Below are 24,347 nucleotides of genomic sequence, written 5' to 3'. Positions count from 1 at the left end.
ACTTACTACTTAAATATGTGGAAAAGGAACATGCAAAAAGAAATAATAAACCTAAAATAAAGCAAATTTTTTTGTCTTGTGGAAACGTCATGAACATTTGCTTATTGAACTTCTTGGCAGAATAAGAAAGCATTTGGGTAGGAGTATAATAATTCAGTTTGCAATACAAAAAATGTGATTTATTCTACTAATAAGTTAACATGCACAATATATTATATTGGTGCACTATAGCTACATGAATACAGTATTATAAGAGGGAATTTAAAAAATCTTGTTGTAATAACTTCCATATGGAAATGGTTATCCTGTAGTTACATTCAGGAGAGGAAATCAAATGCTATCTCATATTTTTAAAAGATTACATTTATTGTCTATTGACACGATAATAGGAGGGGCGAATTTCAGGTACACTATCAGTATACTGGGGGTAAGGAGATTTTTCTTCTTTTGTTTCCTTTGATTATAAAAACTGGGAGAAAGGAAGGGGAGATTCTAGGAAGCCTTTAAATTTACGGTATCTTTTTTTTCTTGCCTCCCACATGGATGCAGATCTTAAAATCTGTGATCAAGAAGGTCAATGTGTTTAAATATAATTCAAATCCATATCCAGGCCTACGGAAAATCTGCTCTGTCAAAAACAGCTCAATGTCCAAGTGGGAGACCAGTGATCAGTGGCATTCATCAGGGGTCAGGATTGGGACTGGCGCTGTTTAACATCTTGGTCGGCAACACGGACAGTGGGATTGAGTGTACCCTCAGCAAGTTTGCCGACACCAAGCTGTGTGGTGCGGCTGACACGCTGGAGAGAAGGGATGCCATCCAGAGGGACCTTGACAGGCTTGAGAGGTGGGCTCATGAAAACCTCATGAACTTCAACAAGGCCAAGTGCAAGGTCCCGCACGTGGGTCGGGGCAATCCCAAGCATGAATACAGGCTGGGCAGAGAACGGATTAAGAACAGCTCTGAGAAGGACTTGGGAGTGTTGGTTGATGAAAAGCTGAGCATGACCCAACAATGTGTGCCTGCAGCCCAGAAAGCCAACCGTATCCTAGGCTGCATCAAAAGAAGCATGACCAGCAGGTTGAGGGAGGTGATTCTGCCCCTCTACTCTGCTCTCATGAGACCCTACCCGGAGTACTGCGTCCAGCTCTGGAGCCCCCAACATAACAAGGATATCGACTTGTTGGAGTGAGTCTAGAGGAGGGCCACAAAGATGATCAGAGGGCTGGAGCACCTCTCCTATGTGGACAGGCTGAGACAGCTGGCATTGTTCAGCCCAGAGAAGAGAAGGCTTCGAGGGGACTTTATAGCAGCCTTCCAGTACCTCAAAAGGGCCTACAAGCAAGCTGGAGAATGACTTTTTACAAGGGCATGTAGCGATGGGACAAGGGGTAATGGCTTTAAACTGAAAGAGGGTAGATTTAGATTGGATATAAGAAAGAAATTCTTCACTATGAGGCTGGTGAGGCACTGGAACAGGTTGCCCAGAGAAGCTGTGGATGCCCCATCCCTGGGAGTGTTCAAGGCCAGGTTGGATGGGGCTATGAGCAACCTGGTCTAGTGGAAGGTGTCCCTGCCCACGGCGGGGGGGTGGAACCAGATGATCTTTAAGGTCCCTTTCAACTCAAACCGTTCTATGATAGGATTGTATGATAAAATTAACTGTACTCTGTGGTGCAAAATAATGTTCTTGGGTCACTTTTCAGACAGACAACTTCACACACACACAAAGACATACAGATATACTAGAAAACATTATACTTCCCATATTGCATAAAGTAGACAGAGAGTTAACGAGCAAACATTACACGTTGACTTTCTTTGCTCCTATGTGATAAAAGCATGTCGTTTTGTTCGTAGTAGCAACAGCTAACACAAACTAAAAATGAATTTTCTTTCTCATCCCCAGTTTTTATTGAGTTTCATCTTCCTGTTTGCTGCCATGGGCTATTATTCTGTACACCTGCACTCAGCCAGAAATATAATGAAAAAGAATCAATCTCTGAAAAGAAAGTTATCACCAGCCAATAACGTTGGGCCACTTTCATGGGTCCCGCAGTGTTTCATCCAATTGCCAAAATGCCTTACCATTATAAACTGAAGACAGTCCCTCAGCTGCTCTTCCAGGCAAGTACAAATACACTGTGTGCTACCCAGGTGATCTAGAATATGATACTAATACTGTGGAATTCATTAGGGCAGAATGAAACCAGTGTTAATTTGTGTATCCAGAATTGATTGTCTAAAAATTGATGGACAGGAATACCAGAAAAGCATTACTTCTGAGAAAATGGGTGAGTGCTTCAGTATTCCGTGTGCATTGTCTTTTTTGTGTTCAAAGCTGCTCATGCTCTGTTTGTGATTTTCTCAGTTTAAAATTCAAGTATTGCAGAAATTTATTGATTAGTAGCAAACTTGCAAGGCATTCACTGAGAATATTTATGTTCTAGGTTTTTTGACCACATGTACAAGTATTCCGTCCATGACTGGATGAGCGTTGCCGTTGAAATCCGTTTCCCCGTGATGACATTCATAACTATCTGCTTTAAATGATCACTCTGTAAGTAACTTCCCACATTAAATTCATTTATTTCAACAAATATTTCTGCTACTAAACTAATTTGCTTGAATGCAAATATATAGGTGGTATGGACATTTTCAAAGTAAATATAATCAGTTTTTGACTGCCTTGGGAAATTATGTCTTGTGTAGAAGCAATATATAAAATATAACATCGCTACTAGAAGTGTATTATTTCCAGGTTTACCTCACAGTAAATCTGGAAATAACAAGTCTGCTGAGTCATCGATTCAACAGTTGCCATTGGCATGTGTTTGGATACGCTGTAATGATTGACTTGATCTCTACTCTAAATGAATCAAAACTGAACAGTAGTTTAGCATATGTAACAGCCCTGGCACAGAGTGCTTGCTGTCAGGAGGGCAGAACTGATTGTTACTCTGCAGAAGGACTTCACAATCAGAAATATTATTAAGACCTTTTTTCATTTTTTCACCCTTAAAAACTGCAATTGAAGACCATTTCAAAATTGATTGTAAAACGCTTTTGAAATCTTGTCTTTGGTGAATACGCTTCTGCCAGAACTTAATGACAAACGATTAAGATATGTTGGAAGTGTTATCCGAGGTAGAGTTCATTTCCACTGAGTCCAAGACAAATTTGTTAGCGCAAGAACCAAACATCACACCCCAAATTCTTACAGTTTAACTTCAGCCAAGTCTACTGCATGCACAGCTTCAGACACCATGGCGGTATGTCAACTTCCTTGGGAGAAATATTCAGGGAATCTGCATGTATTGGAGAGAAGCTCAGGTAAGAAATGCGTCCTGTGAGAAATGTACATTTTAGTTTCAGCTAAGGGTGCCTAAGCTCTCAGAAATGAGGAGCTCAGCAGGGTTAGTTATCAGGGCTTATTTGGACCGACAGCAATCTACAAGCACAGACAAAGATTTAGACAGCTGGGAATTCAGACGTAAAGAGGTTCTGCAGGTGACCAAGACATGTAGAAAGGACTTTTCATAAGCTTAAATAGGAATTGAACTCCACAGATTGACATGCGGTAGATTACTCACTGAGATGATGGCATGCTGCATTTCTGGGCTAGCAAGTGTCAGTGTCTTAAATTAAATAATTTCCCCCCAATTAGTTATTCCACCTGTTGTCTGCTCCTATGACAGTTTGGCTGGTCTGACTGTTTGTAAATCCAGTATGACTGGCTGTTTCTGAAATATCCCAGATGTTAAGGAAATGCATTCAGGGATGAAACAAGGGAAATGAAAAGTCAGTTCATGGATATGTTTAAAACCTTTGATTCATTCTATAACAGGACTGAAGAAACATTTTTTTGTAATGTTTCAGTTATACTTTGGTTCTGGATAAAGCTAGGGCCACCTTTGTCTTGTTCTGTTTCTGAGGCTACGGATACGCACAGATCTGATATGTAAAACCAGGCTAACGCACTATCATCTCATGACATACACTTAAGCCCCAAATCCCTAGGCACGCATATGGGGAAGCCTGCCCCATCCAGTCCCTGCTGGGACACCAGCTCACGCAGATTAGGGAGTCTGGCTGAAGCCACTTGGCTTTGCCCTGAGCTACAGTGCAGCTATGATCACGTTTGCCTCTCTCTGTAGATGGAGCCATCTTCATGCAAACCTTCCTGCAATCTTCCTGCAAATCCTAGTTGCATTATGTCTGGTAAAGTTGAAAAGAGCCTCCTCCTTGGGTCATCTTCTTCGCAGGTTTACTTAGACTGACATTAGTCTAACAGGAAAAATTATATCTGATCTTCATTAAGACATTTTTGAGGACAAACGTTAAAGACAAGACCTTGCCTAATAAGAGGGTTTTCTTTTAAAAGTGTTGTGATTAAATGTGGTCAATTACCATCTTATTCCAAATCTGCTGATTGTAAAGCCAAGAGATTATGAGAGCCAAGAACACACATTTCCTTCTGGCTGCACTGGAAATAAGTCACATTGAAGCCAAATTAACTTTTTAACTGCACTCATGATCTGTAAACAGGCTCTCCAAAATGAATTCCTGTGCTCCCTTCTTTTCTAGCACTCTCCACTGCAGCCTCCACCCCAGCCTTTCACAAAGCTGTACCAGCCCAGCAATTGCACTCTACTCTCTTCAGCTCAGTCCAGAGAAGCTGATTTCCACTAAATTCATACCCCAGATTTATATCCTAACATTTGAAATGTCAGGTGGTGTTTCCCCATTGCTATAGTACACTGCAGCTGTTTTCAGAACACAGAGTTAGGCCAAGAACTGATTTAAATTATAGCTGTAGTGCCATCTCATGTGATTTCACTTGTGCTAATCCAAAAGCAGAGCATGTGCCAAATGGTTCCTATATAGCAGTTCCTTTATATACTTCTTGCGTAGCTGAAGTGCAGCTTTATCTAGAAGAGAGAAATTTCCACAGAGACACACAATAAAACAATTTTCAAAACTGTAAATCTGCTTAATGGTGACTACTTGTTCACTCAGTAAAATGAATTGATGTTATAGTATATTTTTTGGTACCGTATTAGGAGATAAACAGCATTTTTTTTTTTTCCAGAAGGTTGTTTAAGAAAAGGAAAGTACAGCAGAGAGCAGATGCATGTTGGGCACTTTCACTGACTCATTTATTCCTCGCTCCCTGTTGCTGCCTGTGTACTCTACCTTCCTGGGGTTCCTAATCTGGTTCAGTGTTAGAACCACTTTTTTGTGGTTTTCAAAACTAAATTGTATTATTCTTACTGAATGATCAGGAAGTGAAGTTAATCAGACATCCCTTAGGGAATATATTAATATGGCAGTTTTAGGTATTGCACCTGAAATTGCTTATCTTTTGGTCATAGTACATTAAAAGGCTACTCTAGGCATGCTGATTATTGAAAACTCAATTTTCGCATGTGGATACATGTCTCCTGTAGCACGTTTAGTTACCCAGTCTTCACTTTTTGTTTCTGGAAAAAAAATCTTACCTTGTTGTCAGTGTTGCAAGCCCCTGCTTGTCAAAGGATCAGCAGTAGGTAAGAAAACAGCATCCCAGGCTTTCTTGAATACTCTAAACCTGAAAACGTTGTCCAAGACAGAGCAAATGGAACAACTGCAGAAGTACACACACCATTTAAGTAAGACAGCAGATACTGTCCATTCATATACTTCGCTCTGAGCTTATTTTCTTTTCTGAGGCTACTTAGTAATTCCTTCAGCTTAATGAGCTACCATTTGGCAATCTCTAAGCAACTTTGATTTAGTGATGTGACACTCTTAAAAACAATCTGCCGTAAATGTGCTCAGAGCTGGCTGCTGGCTCTCTGGCATGATAGCAGGTACTGACTTCAAATAAAAACACGTACTTTGTTACTGACAAGAAACTCCCCGTTGTTTCTGTGTTAGTCGTACTGTATATCAGCCTCTGTCAGTGTGGGGCTGTTTGCTGTTGTCACGTGAAATTAGCCTAACGTGTGAGATCCAGTCCAGAATTCAGAAAGGCACTGCACAGATTGAGTACCTGGAGTAGAGTACGAAGATTCGGTAAAATTTTGCTGAAGATTCTAGAATTATCTCCGTGATGATTTTCTTCAAGTAGTGTCTTACTTAAGTCTCTTAATTGCCTTTGTAAAGGTTGTCTCAGTCATATGACTGAACCAAATAGAGACTTAGGATCTGCAAGTTTCTCATGATAGCAGTTTAAGCCAACAAAATTCTCTTTCTTTTCTGTTCTTTTCCTTTCTTTTGATAGTTTTAAAAAATGAAATGAAAATTCCTATTCTTCCAACAACTTGGAAAAGAGAAGTCCTATCCTTAACTTTGTACAAATGCTGGAGAACTACTCCTATACAGTATGTATGAATAGTTGTAGAAGAATTTTCCATCTTTTATTTTTCGGTGTCTTTTTTAAGCCTATGACTCATATTTCACTCTGCGTTCTTTAGCTTAATTTTCTGCATGCTTCCTTCCCTTATCTGCTCCTTCTTCCCACATTGCTCATCTTCTCTTCAGTGCTCTTCCCTCTGTACGCCTCTCCCATATAAAATCACCCACTCTTTGCTTAAAGGTTGAATATCCTCACAGAAAGACAACTGTATATTTTAAAATTATTTTTTGAGGGGAACTCTAAGATGGCAGAAGGGATAACACTGTTTCTCTTTTCATCCAACCACAATTCCACAATGTATCTCCCCTTGCAATTTTCCCCTCTTTAGTAAAATCCTGTATAGTATGCTTACTTAAACGTGTAAATTTATTCACTTGTGGGGATTGACAGCAAAGGGATATTTTTAATTCAGAATGCTTTTCCAAGCAGAAGGAAAATATAAATAAGAAATTCACTTCGTGTTTCCAGTCTAATTGAATTTTCTAATCTTTTAAATATTGAAACCATACTTCTTGATGTTTGTAATTCAAGCTTCCCTTGATAATACAGTTAAAGCAAATCTGAAAGCTTATCCTTGGGAACAAAAACTATGTTGACTTCTAAATAATGAATTTATAGTACTGAAGACTATTATGTAACAGACCCCAAAGAAGTATTATTATTTGTTTCCAGAAAGTGACACTTCTCAACATTATTTATCAAGTTCCTCTGACACAATTGTAATCAGATTGTCCCTTTGATAAGCCTCATTCAGAAGTCAATGGAGGCAAAGGTTGTGGAACAGAAAAAGAATGGAAACAACTGAAAAAACTGATAGAAACAACTAATCCCCTGTCCCATTATTAATTACCATTTTTTCCTCAGAAATCTGGGGGATCTACATGTGTTCCTTAGGATTAGACAACAGATCTTGCTACATTGGCAAAGTTGTATTTAGTGAAAAAAAAAAAAAAACCATGCATGTCTTTGTCATACAGACCCTGATGTTTAAATCTTCCTATTGCTATCCATTGTTGTGGCTGCTTTTAGGCTTCACTTGAAGAAAATTCTGAAGTGTGACTATTAAAACAGTCAGGTAATAACGGGGAAATAACACTCTGCTAACACTGTAAATTTCACTCTGGATGTCATCTAGTGGCAGAGCAGAGTTTCAGGTATCTGTCTCCAAAGCTTTAAGTGGTTTTGGTGTTAGTTACGGAGGATGTTCTTTGGACTCCATCATCAATATCAGGTCTGCATGATATTATTATCTCTACATTGAATTCAAGGAACCCTAAAAGTACTTTCTTTTCTTTACTTATGGAACTATACAATATGTGGATTCAGAGCTTTGATGAACTGCTTACTAAAATATGTTTTAAGGATGCTATAATAGGGACATATTTTTAAGTTCTTGTTGTAATTTGGGAAAAATAATGATTTAAGATAAAAATAAGTTCTAGTATTGTAACAGTATAATTTTGCTTCAGTTTTGGCTAAGGAGAAACTTTCTTTTAAAAGAAAAAATAAATAACATAAGCTTAGCCAAGGAGCACTTAATCTCCATGAAATTAATAGGAATGGCACTAGAAAGCTAAATAAATATTTTTAAAAATCCCCATCGTAGAAGAAACACCTACATAAGTTTCAGTGCTAGACAAAAGCAAAACAATTGCACAGAATAGGTGTGCTCTATTCCTTTGCTCAAAGATCTCTCCAGTGAAGTTGATTAAGGTGTATATGGTCCACTGTTTTCAGCCATGCATATAATTTTTGTATCTTGCTCTCCCCAGACTAAATATTAAGCCTATATTTTTCCTAGCTGTAAACCCTATTCATAACAGAAGAGATCAGAAACTAATTTTGCTTATGCGTTTACCTGTGTAACTATCTCTGTATTTTTGCTAACTGGAATAACAATAGACTGATAGTATGACATTGCTGATATTTGCTAGCATTTTCTGTAATGAAGGAGGACAGTCTTTTCTGGACATTTTGTTTTATACCTAGAAAGAAATGGGTTTTTCTGGCTTCCTAGCTACACTCTTATCAGCAAGAAAGATATGGTTAAAGAATGTGTTATAATTGTTCACCTTTGTGGGAGTATGAATAACATTCATATTAGATTCCTCATGCAAAGAGATGCCAAGAAATTCTTTGTGTTCCTGGAGATTTCAACAGTCTGCCGAGATAAGGGCCATTGATTTGATTTGTTATCTCTTGTGTACTTTGAAAGCAATCATGATTCTTAGTTTTTAATATTCTTTTTTTTCCATGGAATATGGATAGGGCATGTCAACAAATATAAAAAATATATAGAGATATATGTGTGTATGTATTTTAAAACTTTCAGTAGTTTTTCTTAAACTCTTAGTATTTCAAAAGCTTGATCTAAAACCAAAGAAGTCATATATTCTTGGTGTTTTCAGTGGGCTTCAGACTACCTTTTCTGCTTCCTTATGTTATCTATGTATTTTTTTCAGTGAAGGTATAGCTTTCAAAAGATCTGCAATAAGATTTAATTACTGGAATTTAATACTAACTTAATTTGGAAAACATGACTAAGAGTCATGTTACTTCATTAAGATTGAAGAAAATATTTATATGGTCTGTTGAGCAGTGAGATAGTACTTCTCAGTCATCTGCTTACCTGGGAGTAGCCCTTTAACAATATCACATATATCTCTTGTATGAAATAATGTGTTTGTTTACTTCTGTCTTTTCAAATCCCTTTCACTGGATTTTAAATCTCTTTGCTAACTCACGTTGCTATAATGGCCTTTGATAATAGTCCGTGTCTTAACTTTCCAGACTGGCACCAACTTAAAAAAGTGAACCGCTAAATATCATGAGAGCCAATTAGATAATTGTAGGTAATGTGAGGCCGAGTGGATTGTAGTTTTTCAGCCAGTGCTTTTGCAAAAATGCAAGTTCCATCATCCCCAAACCATTTGCAAATATAGCCAGAATTTGCCAAATACTATTCATAGACTGGAGGAAGGGACTAGAAGGGAAAGAAGGAGGAAAAGAAAGGAAAAGGAGCAGGGAAAGAAATGCTTTGCAGAAATGGCGGTTATATTCCCCATCCAGAGTGTGCTTTGTGAGACAGGAGTTGAACGGCCCATGGCTGGCCATGCTGGTACCTCTGGCCAGGCACAGAGGACTTCCCATCCAACCAGCACATCCCCCGGGATGCCCCAGGGAGGACCTGGCGGTTCAGCAGAGCCTTTACCACCTCTGCTGCCAGTGAGGCACAGTTGCTCACTATGTACTAAGAAGAAAAAAAAAAAAGAAAAAAAAAAAAAAAAAGAAGAAGAAAAAGAAGAAAGTGAACATATTACAGATGACTATACGAATGTATATAAAATGCACTTGGGAGGTGTAAGTACATCACCTTATGCCTTATTATACTCCATTGTGCCCCCACTGCGGTAATATAAAGTTACCGTGCATCTTGGCATATGAAATCTCTACCCTCTGTTGTTCTGTTCCTATGAATAGATTGCTGGTTTGATAGCAACATTTTGTATTTGTTTCTTAGAGCATTTCTCTTTTGTTTTGCTCTAATGTTACATTTAATGTGTCTTTCATACCAAGTACATAGTGGTTTTGAAAACCTCATCACCACTCCTAACATGGTGCGATGTAATTACTCTGTTTTGTTTTGAGGGGTTTGTTTGGTTGGTTTTTTCCACCTCTGCTCATTTTTCCTGCTCCTCTGCCCCTGCCTAACAAAGATTCACTGTAACAGAAAGCAGGCTCAGTAATAACTGCCTGTTATGTTTTTGCTTAATGTACTGTGCAAAATATGACAGGGGTGAATGTTAGTAGATGTAACAACAGTCAGAATGTTTCTTTATTCCAGCTGTTGCAGCCTCTATATGCAATAGTTAGAAAAGATGTTAAACAAACTGAGAGAGTAAGTTGTAAATCTAAAGTTCAGAAAATTCAACGCCGCTTTTTTTTTTTTCCCCCTGAATAGGAAAAAGAGGGTGGTGGAATGATGTAGTATCTAAGCCTTATGTGTTTAAAAAAATTTCTAATCATTAATGTCTTAAGTTTCCTGAATATTCATAATATAAGTAATCCTTTCAATACACACTGCAGAGAAATCTCTCTTTATTCGTGGCATATTGAAACTTGGTCATGATTGCCAGCCCCTTCAGCTAGATGTTATTTAACTAAGAAACCTTTGTTTTAATTTAATTCAATTTAAAACATTTCCAGCATCCTACTAACAAACGGTACTAAAAAAACTGTTCAAGTCTGACACACATTTTACAAATTGCAGTCACTGTGAAAACATGGTTTAATTTATATAATTACTATACATTTACTTTAAATGGTAATCTGTCACACCACCACATGTATTTCTTATATTTTCTGTAAGAATATGCTATATTTCCAATCTCCATACACAACCCATAAAAGAGTTGCTGTCACCCATACTCTCTCTTATTCTAGCTTTGATTCTTATACTTGAGAGTTATCTGCATGCCAATTTTTATTGCATTGCTAATCTGAATATATTCATCCTGGATGCATTCATTACCCTGGGCTATCTTTAGTATTCCAAGAAAAGATGCAGCATAGTGTATATTCATTGATTCAGTTCTATAATGCTATTTGTTTATTTGTAAATTAATATATTTCAAGACTCAAATCGAGGCCTGCAATGTCAGATGGAATCAAGAATCAAATAATTCCCTGGCTTCTGTTTTGACAGAAACTCCAGGTTTTCTTGTAGACCTTTGCATAAGATCTACTCTGGAAAGAAAAGCTATCTCTGTAGGTGAGAAACATACAACTATATTAGAAAAAGCTGCCAAGTAGGCTGACTTAAAAGTCAGCGTCAAGTGTAAATTTAATATACAGGAGGTGACACACTTGTTATATTTAAATTAGACTCTGAGAACCTGCTTTGCAAAGTATCAAGAGCTCAGGGCAGAACAATTATCATGATCATATGCGTCTCGAGTAAGGGGTAGATATGCTTATTTTGTAAATGAACAAATATGTGTAATTGCATAATTGCTTTAACAATAAATGTCCTGCAGGGTATCTGCATATGAAAACTTAATTAAGATACATGTTTTTCTGGAAGGAATCAGAAAAAATATGTCCAGCGTTCTGTGCAATCGTGTGTGCTTTTCTAGATTTTGAAAAATGAACTGTTACTTTCACGGAAAGAACACACAAGGCTGTTTAAAATGCCAGTTTAGAAACTGATTTATATTTCTGGATTCCCCCTGTCCTACATCTATTAATAGCTATCAAGGATCCAGCCACAGTCTTCATTCCAAGTAGCACTTTTCAGCATTGCTTTCAGTTGTGCCATTGGTGCAGGGTGTTTATAGACACTCTGGTGGCAGATGATTAACATTGCTTTGCACCGGGCTCCATTTCCTACCCATCTCTGACACATCACCTACCCTGCAAGCTGAGGTTGCTGATCCAGCAAAGCTACTGCCTAGAATAATATCTTACACCGAGAAAACTTTTGGGTATTCACAGACTAATGAATTTAGTCCAGCCCTTGCTAGTAGCCAAAATTTTCCTTTGCTCCATGTACCAATGAAAATGTGCTAAATATATCAGCTGATATGGTTGAGCCTTGCTGTTTTCTACACTGTTGTGTTTATTCATTATACATATTCACATGTTCCCAATGCAATAGCCATATGAGCAATCTTTATGGAGTCCTTTAACAATTTATATTTCAACACTACAGAAGAAGAATATATTTCACAGTTAATGTTGTTCATACAGTTGCCTTTGGAATCTTTAAATGCCTTCTGTGCAGGGAGAAGAAACTTTATTTTTCTAACAGGACAATAAAGTAACCTACCCAAGTGGAATATTTTAGGTTATACAGCAATACTCCTGTTTGGTGCTGAATTTTAACATTCCTTTTAAGGTTTTTCTCCTGAGATACATCAATGAGCTATTTCCTCTGCTTATCTCCTCAAGAAACTGAAAATGTAAGACACAAAATGTATTACCTCATAGGAAAATTTTCTGTGAATTGCTTTACAGTACACCTGACTCTGAGCCTCTAGTCTTGCGGTCATAACAGTCCTATTTAAAAGTTGTAGAACTATCTCTTGCCTTCTCTTCAATTTCCACACTTCCTTTTAGACATTCATAATTAACGGCAAATCTCAGATTTGATTTGATTTCTTCCTAATCCTTGCCAGAAGCTGTATGGGAGACACTCACTTCACAATCCTGCTGATCAGAGCTGGGTAAATGAGTACTTCTAGCAGGAGGACTTGTGATAATACCTCTTTGAAAAAGTTTAGAAAAGGCTTTTATTTGAGAATAAAAGACAGACAGATAGACGTTAGTCTGGGAACTTCAAAAAAGACAAGCCTATCTGCCAATCTCTAGTTCATTATGCTGCAAAAGTTGAAATGGTTTCCCTTAAGACTTACCCAGCAGAGTTAGTATTTACAGGGCATTACATGAAATAACCTGTTATGCCATGGGGAAAGCATGATGGAAGGGGGAAAAAGAAGTTGACTGTATAATGTCAAGTTTGGGGGAAAAGCTTGCTGCTTTCCTCACAGGCAGAGAAGAGTAGGTGGAGTGTAGATCAAACCTACAAAAAAAGATCAGACTGGTTTCAGGAGTCAGGTATATATTTCTAGCTGGAGCATGCATCCAGCAAAAAAAAAAAAAAATCTTGACCGATGGCTGTTTCGTGAATATGAGGTGTTAACAAAGCTGAACCCGACTTGCTCTTTGCCCTGTCACTAAAGGGGAGTATCTCCTCCTCTCAGCATATGTGGCACTTCTTGACTTTCATTAGACATGCTCTGATCTTTTCTGTGGCACCTATTAGGGACTTGCTTTGAAGATCCCAATTAAAAATTTGATATGCTAAATTTTTCAGTACGGGTTGAAAAGGAAGGCTTATATGGAAGCTGAAAGATGGGGGAGCCTACCAGTTGCTAAGTGCCCATGTACTTAAGTCAGGGGATATTTGGGAACCGAGTGTCTGGACTTCAGCACCTAAACTCTTCTTTGTCTTTGCCCGCAGGGTCCCTAAGTCCTTCAGCTAAATGACGATAAGAGATCTTCCCTTGCTTCTGGGAGCTTCATGGGGATAAATACATTTAGAAAGAGCACAAACTGTCATGGACCTATGATACGAGGGGTCAGCTAGCTGTCTGTAGGGAGATGTTTTGGCTGTTACATCAACGGTTTAGTTCAAGAGAGCTTTGTATCAGGCTATTGCCAGCTTCTGCGCCTGGTAACAACCAGCACAAGAAGCATTCTGAGGTATTAATAAACAGCTCTAAAACGAGCCAGAAAACAATTGTATAACTTGCACATAGTTAAATAAGATTTTTTAATTTGAGGAGTTTTCATCATCCTTTTTCCTTAAGCTTTGAAGTATTTTACAAGGTGAAACCGTGGTTTAAACAGACTTTATAGTATGTATTAACAGCTATTTTGAGAAAAGAAAAGATGGAGTCAATTTAGGTAGTTTTGAAGTGTCTTTTTTTGCTGCTGATGTTTGACTGTATTTGTTTTAAAACAAAACAAACTCACACAGTAGGAGAACAAAAGAAAAAAAGAAAAGAAAATGCCACTTCGGTCTGTCAGCTTGTGACTCTTGAATTTCCTTCCCCTGCAGCCTTGCTGCTGGGAAGTTACAGGCACAGCACGATGTCTTACCAGCCACTCTGAAACTCAGCAAACTTTTAGCAGCCTTAGGTTGTTTAAAGCATTGCTTTCAGGTTGCAGTCTCATGGCAGTGCTGCAAAAAGGTGGATTTATCTTTGCTGGCTAAACCAAACGTGTATTAGACAGAAGTCAGGAGAAGCAGCACAGGAAAAGGGAAGAATCAGGAGAAAAATAGCACGCTAGGGAAGCAATAATAGCTAGAATCAAAGGGTCGTGCCAAGTATTGCTAGAACTAGTTAGAGCAGGTGGAGGGGGACATGCCGTTTAACTTCTGCCTCTGCATTCAGTCTGCTGGGATGCATTTCTCCATCAGACTAACAAAGGCACTGTGGTGGGGTTTTGTGTGCAGCAGATCCAGTCATTGTAGTGAAATTAATTTCTCCCATTTGCCATACAGTCTCGGATATGCCGTCTCCAAAAGGCAGCGATAGGCCTTTCCAAAACGTTAGCCTCTCAAGAGTGATTCTCGGCGACTGCAGTGTCCAATGTACCATCCCCCTTTTTAGAGAGCCGGATGTAGTCTTGCCGATTGACAGCCCAGTCAGGAACACTGGGGTGAGTTTAGATCAAACTTTTGCAGTTTGAATCAGTAAGTCTTTTCTAACTGTTATTTCAGTGTGTGGTTACTTTTGATAGAAAATTTAGAATATAAGCTGAAATGGACCTTGGCACGGAATACGCATCTTTCCAGAACAAGGGGTATAGGGTGGTTATCACCCTCTTTGTCATTGTGTGGCTAAATCAGACTTGATCTTTTGACATGGTTCAGTCTCCTCTCAACCTCTAATTATATCTGTTGTTCTCCCTTCAATCTGCAGCAATATGTTAATATCTTTTAGTAGCTGAGCCATTATGCCTAATTAAGGGATTGCAAATAAATAGGGGTGGACAGTTCCAAACATACAATAGCTGCAGATAAATAGAGAGGGACAGCTCTCAACATATGGCAATGAATGCAGCCATAAGGCCTAAAGAATGTATTTTAACTGCCAAATTTTATGAGCAGCTTCCAACTGCCTTTCATTTGGCCTCAGCTATATGTCTGACAATCATTGTAAACACAGTTTTTGTGCCATATCGTTTTTGTGCTCAGTGGCTAGAATTTATGCATGCAACATTCATTTGCGCTACAGACTGAGACTGTTCAGAGAAGAAATGTTTTATGTTTGAGAGGATGCACGTTTAGTGTGGATGTTCACGTTACTATTACTTTCCAGACTAATACAAAGGTAAGCACTAGGAATATCTGATACCAAGTGTCAATGCTCTCCATCTTTTTAAAGAGCCTTTACTAATAGTCTAGAAATATTATTTGACTAACCAGTCTTTATCAAATGACTGTCCAATGTTTATCAAATGAAGCTTAATAAATTGCACTTTCATGTAAAATAGCCATGATGGCATCTCAACAGAGAAGAGCCACCTTGAGAAGAACTGAATACGTATGGCCTCTTTAATAAAGTAATTCCTTGTTGAATTCTTATGTAAATGAAGGGCAAGAATTGCTTTGCTGAGGCCAATTTGCAATAAAGCAGGAGAGCGGTGCAGTGGTGAGCCAGCACCTTCAAGGCCTATGTCTAGCAGCTAGGGTTATTCTGGAGACAGCGCCTTCCTGGAAAGGCAGGGGAAGTATGAGATTTGGGTTTATTGCTCTGACTATTGCTAGGGAAGGGAGACTGCCTAAGGCCAGGGGCTTGGACTGCTGCTGCCAATTTGGGGAGGATGCCCCAGCCCTCCCTCCAGGCATGAGCATCCTCCCGATGGCAGCAGCAAATGCTAGACTCTACAATAAGGAAAAAAGGGATCCCTTGGAAAAGATACTGTTCCTTCACCCAGTTGCCATCTCCTTTTGTACTGCCCATGTAGAAAGCTTGCCATTTCTTTCATTCTCCTACCCAAAATAAGGACCAATTTTTCTTTTGCCTTAAGTTAGATCTGATCGTTACTGTCTCTGTATGCTTATACTGCTAGTTAACTATTGAGTTTGCATTAATTTTTGATCAAAAAAGAGGGGTAACGTTGTTTTTTTATTAAACACATGGTTTTCAGAATAACATCAGTGCTTAACTGCACAAAGCAATTGCGTCACTTTATTTCATTTGAAAGGTCAATGACTTTTTTAAAACTGATTTTGTACTTTAAAACCCTTTCTGACCAAATACAAAATTAGTAAAACATGTTCTTAAGGCTCTTCAAGCAGGATATACTACCCTGATGTCACCCAATTGAGCCTACTCTGCTACATAGTGTGAGTGTCACCATAAACAATCAAGAATGAAGACTGGAAAATTTAACAAGATGGTTCCAAAAAAAAAAAAAAAAGGGTTTTAGCTACAAGACTTTTTTGCTATCAAGATTAGCAGGCTAAAGCTTCCAGGGAAAAAAAAAAAAAAAAGCACTATGGTGTAGAGACTCTTTGTGCAAAGGGTTTTTTTTAAAGTTATTTTTAAGGAAAACATAAAACTGTACTTTTTTTATGTGGAGGATCATTTCTGCAGCATTTTAATGCTAGAATTGTGGTACCTGCACACTGTGAAATGCACTCATTGCATGAAATATTCTTTATAACTGGCAACATGTAAGGTAAATTAGTATAATAAAAGTAGATGCAGTTTCTGTAATTATACTATTGCAAATCTTAAATTCATTCAGATAAAGAGTGAATATGATCTGCGTCTGTGAAACTAAGTTCAGTATTTCTCATGAGGAGAATCTGCAACTCTCATGAAAACCTGTTAATTGGAAAAGTAGAGGTTATTTTAGCTACTGTACGACAATGTGTTACCCCCTTCTTTCCAAGTGACAGAGAGAAGAAGAACTTGGGCCCTTCCTCTTTCTTGCTAAAAAAAATTATTTGCTTATGCCCTTTATAATTACCATTTCCAATTTCCACCTGTCAGCTCTAAAATGTAATCTAAATTCAGGAGTCTAAAATTCATCTCTTTCTGACCTGTTTGTTTCTGTTCTTCCCATCGTCTCAGGGCACCACCTCGGTTAGCCTGAAGCAGAGCAAGGTGCGACTGCGAGGTGCACGTGGTGATGAGAGCTCACCCAGAAACTGGAGGTCTAACCTTACACCTTTGCAGACAGCTGGCATTTTTGCCATGTGTTTCAGTTGTGAAGGACTGTGGATGGTATCTTACGGTAATTCACAATATAATGCTCTCCCTGGGAAAAAGTACACTTTACAGTTCATTGTCTTCAAAATAAGGATGGTTTGGGCCTTATAAATTGATAGCTTTCATGATAACTACAAGATTTGCTGAGTTTGAATGAAACTCTCCCCCCAGTACAGTCAATTCTAAAACTCAGGTTTCACTCTGCTTTTGTAACTGGAAAGAAAAACAGGTTATAGACATGCAGTAACTATCACCAAGAAAGAAGTACTAACTTACTCTGCTGTCATCACTATAGATTTGGCTTTTTTTTTGTTTCATTGTAAACTATAAGCATTATTAGATGCTAAGTGTTTCTTGGCAAAGAGTTTTCATGAACATACTATTGGTGATAACGTACTTTTGCATTCTCCTTTGAGGAGATGCCATGGATTTTTCATGTCTGGCCAGTTCAGTAACATGCTATTTATGGTTTTCCTAGCTCTTTTAACTAATATATGAAAGAAAGAAATATAAATAAATAGCAGTGGCTGTAGAAATCTATGAAAAAGGGTGGAAGATGAGCTTTATGAAGGAACACACAACAAATAGCTTTATAGCTTGCTTATAATTTAAAGTATTAGAAAGTTGGTTTTGTGGTTGTTTTTTTTTTCCTTAGAAAAAAACCAAAACCACACCCTTGTTGAGACAGAGGTAATAGGTGAGACTTACTGGTTGCCAAGCCAAATTTTTTGTCGTTTTGTCTTGCTACGTGCACATTAATTGTTTCTGCATGTTGTTATTTGCCTGGATATTAGTCAGTATAACTAACTATATCTTGGTTGAGTTCATCCTTTTGTCAATGATTTATTAACTATGAAGAAAACATCTGGATGACCCCGGAGGACTTTGTTAATGTAGTATGCTTTTTGGTCTTCTTTAACAACAAAACAAAGACAAAAAATATTATTTGAATAATTTCTAATTTTCTTATCCATTTCTCTTAAAGTCATGGTGTTCAACTATTTGGTTTTGGAGGCTGTTGCCAATGCGATGGCTTGGAAACATCATCTTTTATACGGAGAAGCAGAGGTTGGGAGAAAGGTTTTTGAGATATACTTTCAAGCTTTTTTAGCTCAGACAGTATCACAAACTATTTGCATACCTATACTAACAACAGTGCTCAGTGTAGAGAGCATTTTCTTTAAGATGTACTTCTACTTCTTTTTATCTAAATCAACATTAAAATCCTTAAGAGTGTTGGGATTTTGGAATAAATTTGACAGAAATACCATGAGACTATCTTTTGGTCAGCTCTATAGAGGACAACTCCGGAACTCATTATGAAATAGGCGTTTTGATTGCCAAACAATATTTATGTTTGCCTGTAAATAGCACCTTGGAACAGATAAATATCTTGTTATGACATACAAATATTTAATACTTTTGGAAAATTGAATTAAATTTTTTAATTACTGCAATACGTTATAGATTACATGAGAATCCATATAACTATTTTTCTATTCTGACACTATTTTAAATATATTTTTGTGACACTTTGTGTCTGCATATAGTTGAGAGATTATTCTTATCAGTTTAAGGCCTTGATTAAGATCGTAAGAATAACTGACAGCTCCCCTTAGCACCTCTAGTAGATGGATCTAAGAAAATATAGGCTTTGCCACACACATCTAGAAAATTATAGCATTGCTACTCTTCAAAAGGTTATGGGTGTTTTCTCATACGATATTTATTATAGTCATATCCTGAAGCGGCAATCCACGGTGCCAAGTTGACCCTCACAAATAATTGTGCTGAAAGTGATGTGTGTTTCACCTCACGCTAGTCACATGTAATAGTGGCAGCAGGCCAAAATGTTCAAAGGGTGTTATTTTTAACCAGATTCTGGATTTTGTTTTATGTTATCATTAACAATTCATGAAGCACTTATTGAAACTAATAAACTGATTGCAAGCTAGAAAAATGAATTGATTAATATGAAATGTAAAATGGAATAGTGATGAGCTCATTTCCATTGTAAGTAATGGAAAATAAATCCAATAAGTGTCTGTTCTTTGGACTGCAAATAAAATGAACTCACCTCCCAATCAGTCCATGATAGTTAGCCATAACTGGCTTATAGAGGCTTTTTAAGCCAAAGCTAACAGAGAAGTCATGTTTTGAATATAACTTGTGGCGCGTTGTGTGCCAGCCAACCCCCTTTCAAGTGGGTATGTTTAATCATGGTTCTGCTTTCAATATGTATTACTCTACCTGGTTCATCTTAACTCAGAATTTTCTCCACATCTTTGTATATCTTAATTCCACTTTAAGGCAGACCTGAGGCAAAGCAAGTTGTTGTAGCAGAAGGTCCTTTTTTCCCCTCGTAATGATACCGCTGGACAGAACTTCCTGCTGACCTTTGCTGATAGTCTCTTCAGTGGGAAAGCATGCAATTTTATGCATCTTTTCTGTATCATAATAATGTAGACAAGACAAAATAGGAAGATTAATAGATCCTATCTCTGTTCAGTGACAACAGAGAAAATTAAGGGCAGAAGAGATATGTGTAGGCAGAGCTAAAAAGTCCTAGAAGACAGTTCACAAGAAAATAATTCCTGATTATTGAAAATTTTGAGATGCAGACTCAGTGTGTTGCGTATTTTGAGTGTTGGTGTAACAAGAGACAATGGAATGTACAAGGGAACAAAATAATTTTGATTTACTAGCTCTTATTCTGGAAGATAAGTTCTTCCTGTGCTGAAAGTTCCTGTATTACACCAACCCCAGCAGTGTTGAAAATTAGCTACTGCATGAGTGTTTGCTGTGTAGAACTGTCTACATGAAATCGTTCCAGTTGCATTGATCTTCTGTTTGACTAGATTTTCCTCTAGAATATATTGCAAATATTTATCCTATTTATCAGTTTGTATTTGGTTTGATGCTTGGGCAGAAATTTGGGGTTATTTTTCTTGCTTCATACTAAGTTGATTGTACATAGTTCTTCCTAGGAACCTTTTCTCATATTCATTTAACATTTTATTTGTAGAACAGTTAATTCTCAGTTAATGACAGTTACACTATCAGTCATGCTTAATTAAAAACAAAACAAAACAAAAAACTGTAATGAAAATGTTTAAATATTCAAACAATTCCGTCAAATTCAGTCAGGGCTGAATCATAACCCGGCCATCCATAAGACATTTAGATTTCTGTGTCTCTTGATTGCTTATGTCATATACAAAATAGTTCCAAACCAGTTGTTATTTCATATTTTCTTGGTCCTACATGGATTTAATCAACATTAATTATACTATAAGTCTGTCAGTGCTGACCTATTTAAATACAACAGGATGTGTTTTCAAGGCACCAGGCCAAAATTACAAGCCATCATAGGTTCCCCTTGACTCTTCCCTAAGATATGTGTATTTCCACAGAAGTGCCACTCACACAAGGTCTCCAGTGAATTGGTATCTCACTATATACATACCTCAACTGGTCTGTACGTACCATAAACAAACGAATGACACATTGAGTGTCAGTTCATGTGGTTAGTAGATATCACACATTTTGTTGTTAAATAATATTAAATATTTAAATTTCTTCAGTTTATTCAAAAGCATGGCATATGGCCACTGAAATACGACATGGGCCACTCACTGTATGGGTTACATTTTCTAGAATTTAAAATGAAATCTGATTTCTGTGGCAAATTTAATTAGCAGGCTCTTTTCTTAACTAATAGTTGCTTTTTCTTTGGCACTTTCCTTACTGGATTCTAGTTCTTCTGATGACTCATAGAAATAATTGTGGCAGTGAGGATCACCGAATAGACACGGAGCACCATGTTTGCCAAATGCTATCCTTAAAGCAAAAAGAATTCCATATGTAACTACAAAAATTGGGCATTTCTCAAATTATAAGAGAAATACTTTGCTCCAAGGCAGCTTCATGTGGAACCATCTGGCTTCACAAATCTTCAGAAGTGAGATTTTCCTTGAACAAAATTTATCCAATCAACCTCTGGGAAAACTGTGTAATGTAAAAAATCCTTCATTATCGCATTCACTCAGTGCTCCTTGGTAGTCTAGGTGAGCCTGGGTGCAAAACTCAGATTCTTTTCATACTAAAAAAGATATAGTTCTTGATTTCAGTGCTTGGTTAAGCAGAATGTTTTACAACTTTATTCTCCATTTCTTTCAAGGAAATAATTTCAAATGGCAAACAAATTTTTTAATGTTTTACTTTTATTGAAAGATTTCTTTCAACTTCCACTGCCCTTTTGGCGAGAATGTAAGAACTCAAATTTCTGCAACCCAACTGAAAGTATTTTAAATATTCCTTTTCAGGCAGTCCAGGAGGTAATGCATCTCTATTTAAGATGGATAACTGATATGAAGTATGCCTTAAATGGTGATCTTTGCATTTTAAGCCATGGTCCAGAGTTTTTCCTCTTAATTTCTAATAAAGGCTCTGGAGCTCTAACATGAGATACTGGAAAATGGGTGACATAATATTTCAGAGCAATTTTATTCTGAGTATAGTCAAGAATAAATCAGAATAAAGGTTCCAAATTTTTCTTCGCATAGGTGCATATTTACCCTCAGATATCCAGTCGCAGACATCAAAGCAGTTTGCTATTAAAGTGTGAGTAGATGGCAGGATGGCTGTCACTGGATCTTCTTAAGGATGAAGATTTTGCTTTTTAAAGTAAAAGGAATAGCGGTCAAGGTGATATCTTGACATAATACCTTGTACATTCTGTTATATCATCAGTACCAACAATGAAAATATATTGTAATCTTTTATACAATATGAAGGAAAACTTTGTGAAATGTATTTATTATTTTATCCACAGCAAAGCGTTCACTTGTGATTGAAACCATTACACTGAAACAGTACTGAAATGATACAGAAATGGAGCCTCCGGAACATCTGGCCATCGTTCATCCCTGTTGCACACGTAAGAGAAGCCAGAAAGCTCCCTCAAGGGAGGCTTCCCCAGACTGGCATTTGACAAAGAGAGCAGCAGTTTTTGCTCTCAGAACTTCTTTGCAAGTCTTCATATAGAGGAGATGATACCCAAAATAAATATTATATAGGAAAGATGTGAAATATGAGGATTCCCAAAAATGCAAGATAAGCTGCTATATACTAATAAGTTTAGCATCTCGGCATCACCTCAGGAATTACAAAGAGAAGAAAAGAAAATTGCCTTAATCCTAAAACAGGATTGTGTTGCAGGTTCTTGTAGGAAAATGTCCATGATTTATGTTTTATAAATTTTTCTTAAAAATTAGGCATTAAAATAAACCAATGTGATCTGGAACACCTACTGTTTGAAAGAGATATAGTAAAATACATCACCTTCTGCATTTTCAATAATTTTTAAGAGAATGCCAAATGTTACTACTGAAACTTAGGTCTAATGTTATTTTTCTGTATTCTGTTTTTGTTTTTGTTTTTCCAATTAGGCTTTAAACTTCCGAGGCAAACACAAATTGCAGAAAGAGAAAGAAAACAGTGTTGCTGTTATGTTCGTATTGCTTCTGCCCCCCAATTCCAGCGAGGGTCTGTCGCTTGTTCGGCACTGGCGGTTGTTTCTATGGTAATTTGTCCTGATGCACGGAGAGGAGGGGAACGGCACCGCTCCTGCAGGAGTAAGGCTTCTCTGTGCTTCTGTCAGTGCTGTCTCTCTCAGATAATTTAACGCACAGGCAGTAACTATTACAGCAATGGCACACAATTATTTTGTATTTGACATTAGTGCTTAAGTGAGATTGTGGCAGACACAGTCCTTGGCAATTATAAGAGGCTGTTTCTGTACAGAGGAGCCCCCAACCTAAACAAATGAAGCAAAGAGGGAGGAAGGAGCACTCATATCTTAATTTTGCAGGTGGAAAACAAGAAGAGAACTTGTCACTTGCTCAAGATAACTTGTGAAGCCCACAGCAGTGGCAGTAACCCAGGTCTCCTCAGTCTCCGACCAACACTGTACATTTAAGATCTTTCTTCCTCATTTTCAAAATTGTTTCATAGCTGCCTGCACTAACTTTCAGATTCAAAAACCTCCAGTGATGTTCCCATAGAGAAAAAAGGCTGTTTTTTTCAGCTTTTTGTGTTTGATGTTTCAAAACATTAGGCACTCCCTAGCCCATATTCACACCCTGCTCATGCTAATGAATATCAGGATAGACTATATGCAGGTCAGCTAAGTTAAACCAGTGTAAAATGTATGAGAGTTAATCTTTTGCTGCTAGGCCAGGATAACCCAGCAAGTTTTCTTAGTACCAATACACAGTTTTAATTTGATTTCATCCACCAATGCTAATAAAAGAACACTCCAAGGCGAGAATTTAAAATGATTAATTACAATACTTTAAAAGATGAAAAAGAATCTGTGTGTGTCAGTCATCCTCACGGGGCAAGGAATAATGAAAATGAAATGCACACAGGAATGAGCTTTCTATTGTCAATGATAAAAGTGATAATCGCCCCAAGTCAAAGCAAAATGACAGATGAAAGAAACCTATAGAACATCACCTAAGGGAGCTCTGAAGCCGGCGCTCAGTACCACATATACACATGCTAGACTGATATTTAATGAAGCTCTGGTTGACTCTATAATGAATGTTGAAGGCTCTCCGGAGCATCAAACATCATTTAACACTGCTAGAAGCAAATGCTTTATTTTTGTTTGGTGGCGGGGGGTGGGGGCATATTTTAATACAGTTTTTCAGCTCTTTCAATGAATAAATTGAATTTGGAAGAGGGGAAAAATCCCTTTATGATACAAAGAAAATTTATTTGCATGTTGTATTTGTAACATTTTTATATATGTAAAATGGAAGAGGAGATGCAGCAGGGATAGCCTAATGTGTTAACGAGCAAAATTAGACTGGTTTTGATGTCTCTCTTATTTATGCTAGCTAGGGACTAGTCTGACCCTTGTGATATAAGGAGTAGCCAATAGATTTCTAAATCATGTCTGTATGGTCTGTGGTCAAACAGCTGAAGGTGAAAAAGAAATTGAAATAGATTCTCACCCATGATTTAATATGGATGTGGTGATTGTACTGTATAAATGTATCTTCTAAAGACATTTGAGACCGTACAACAAGACCAAGCCAGTAAATAATGGTTCAAGTCATATATTGGTAGTAGTGCTGAAGCCCATAGCA

Source organism: Platalea leucorodia, assembly GCF_965183815.1.
Source record: "Platalea leucorodia genome assembly, chromosome: 6".
Taxonomy (NCBI): Eukaryota; Metazoa; Chordata; class Aves; order Pelecaniformes; family Threskiornithidae; genus Platalea; species Platalea leucorodia.
This window is presented reverse-complemented; position numbering follows the sequence as displayed.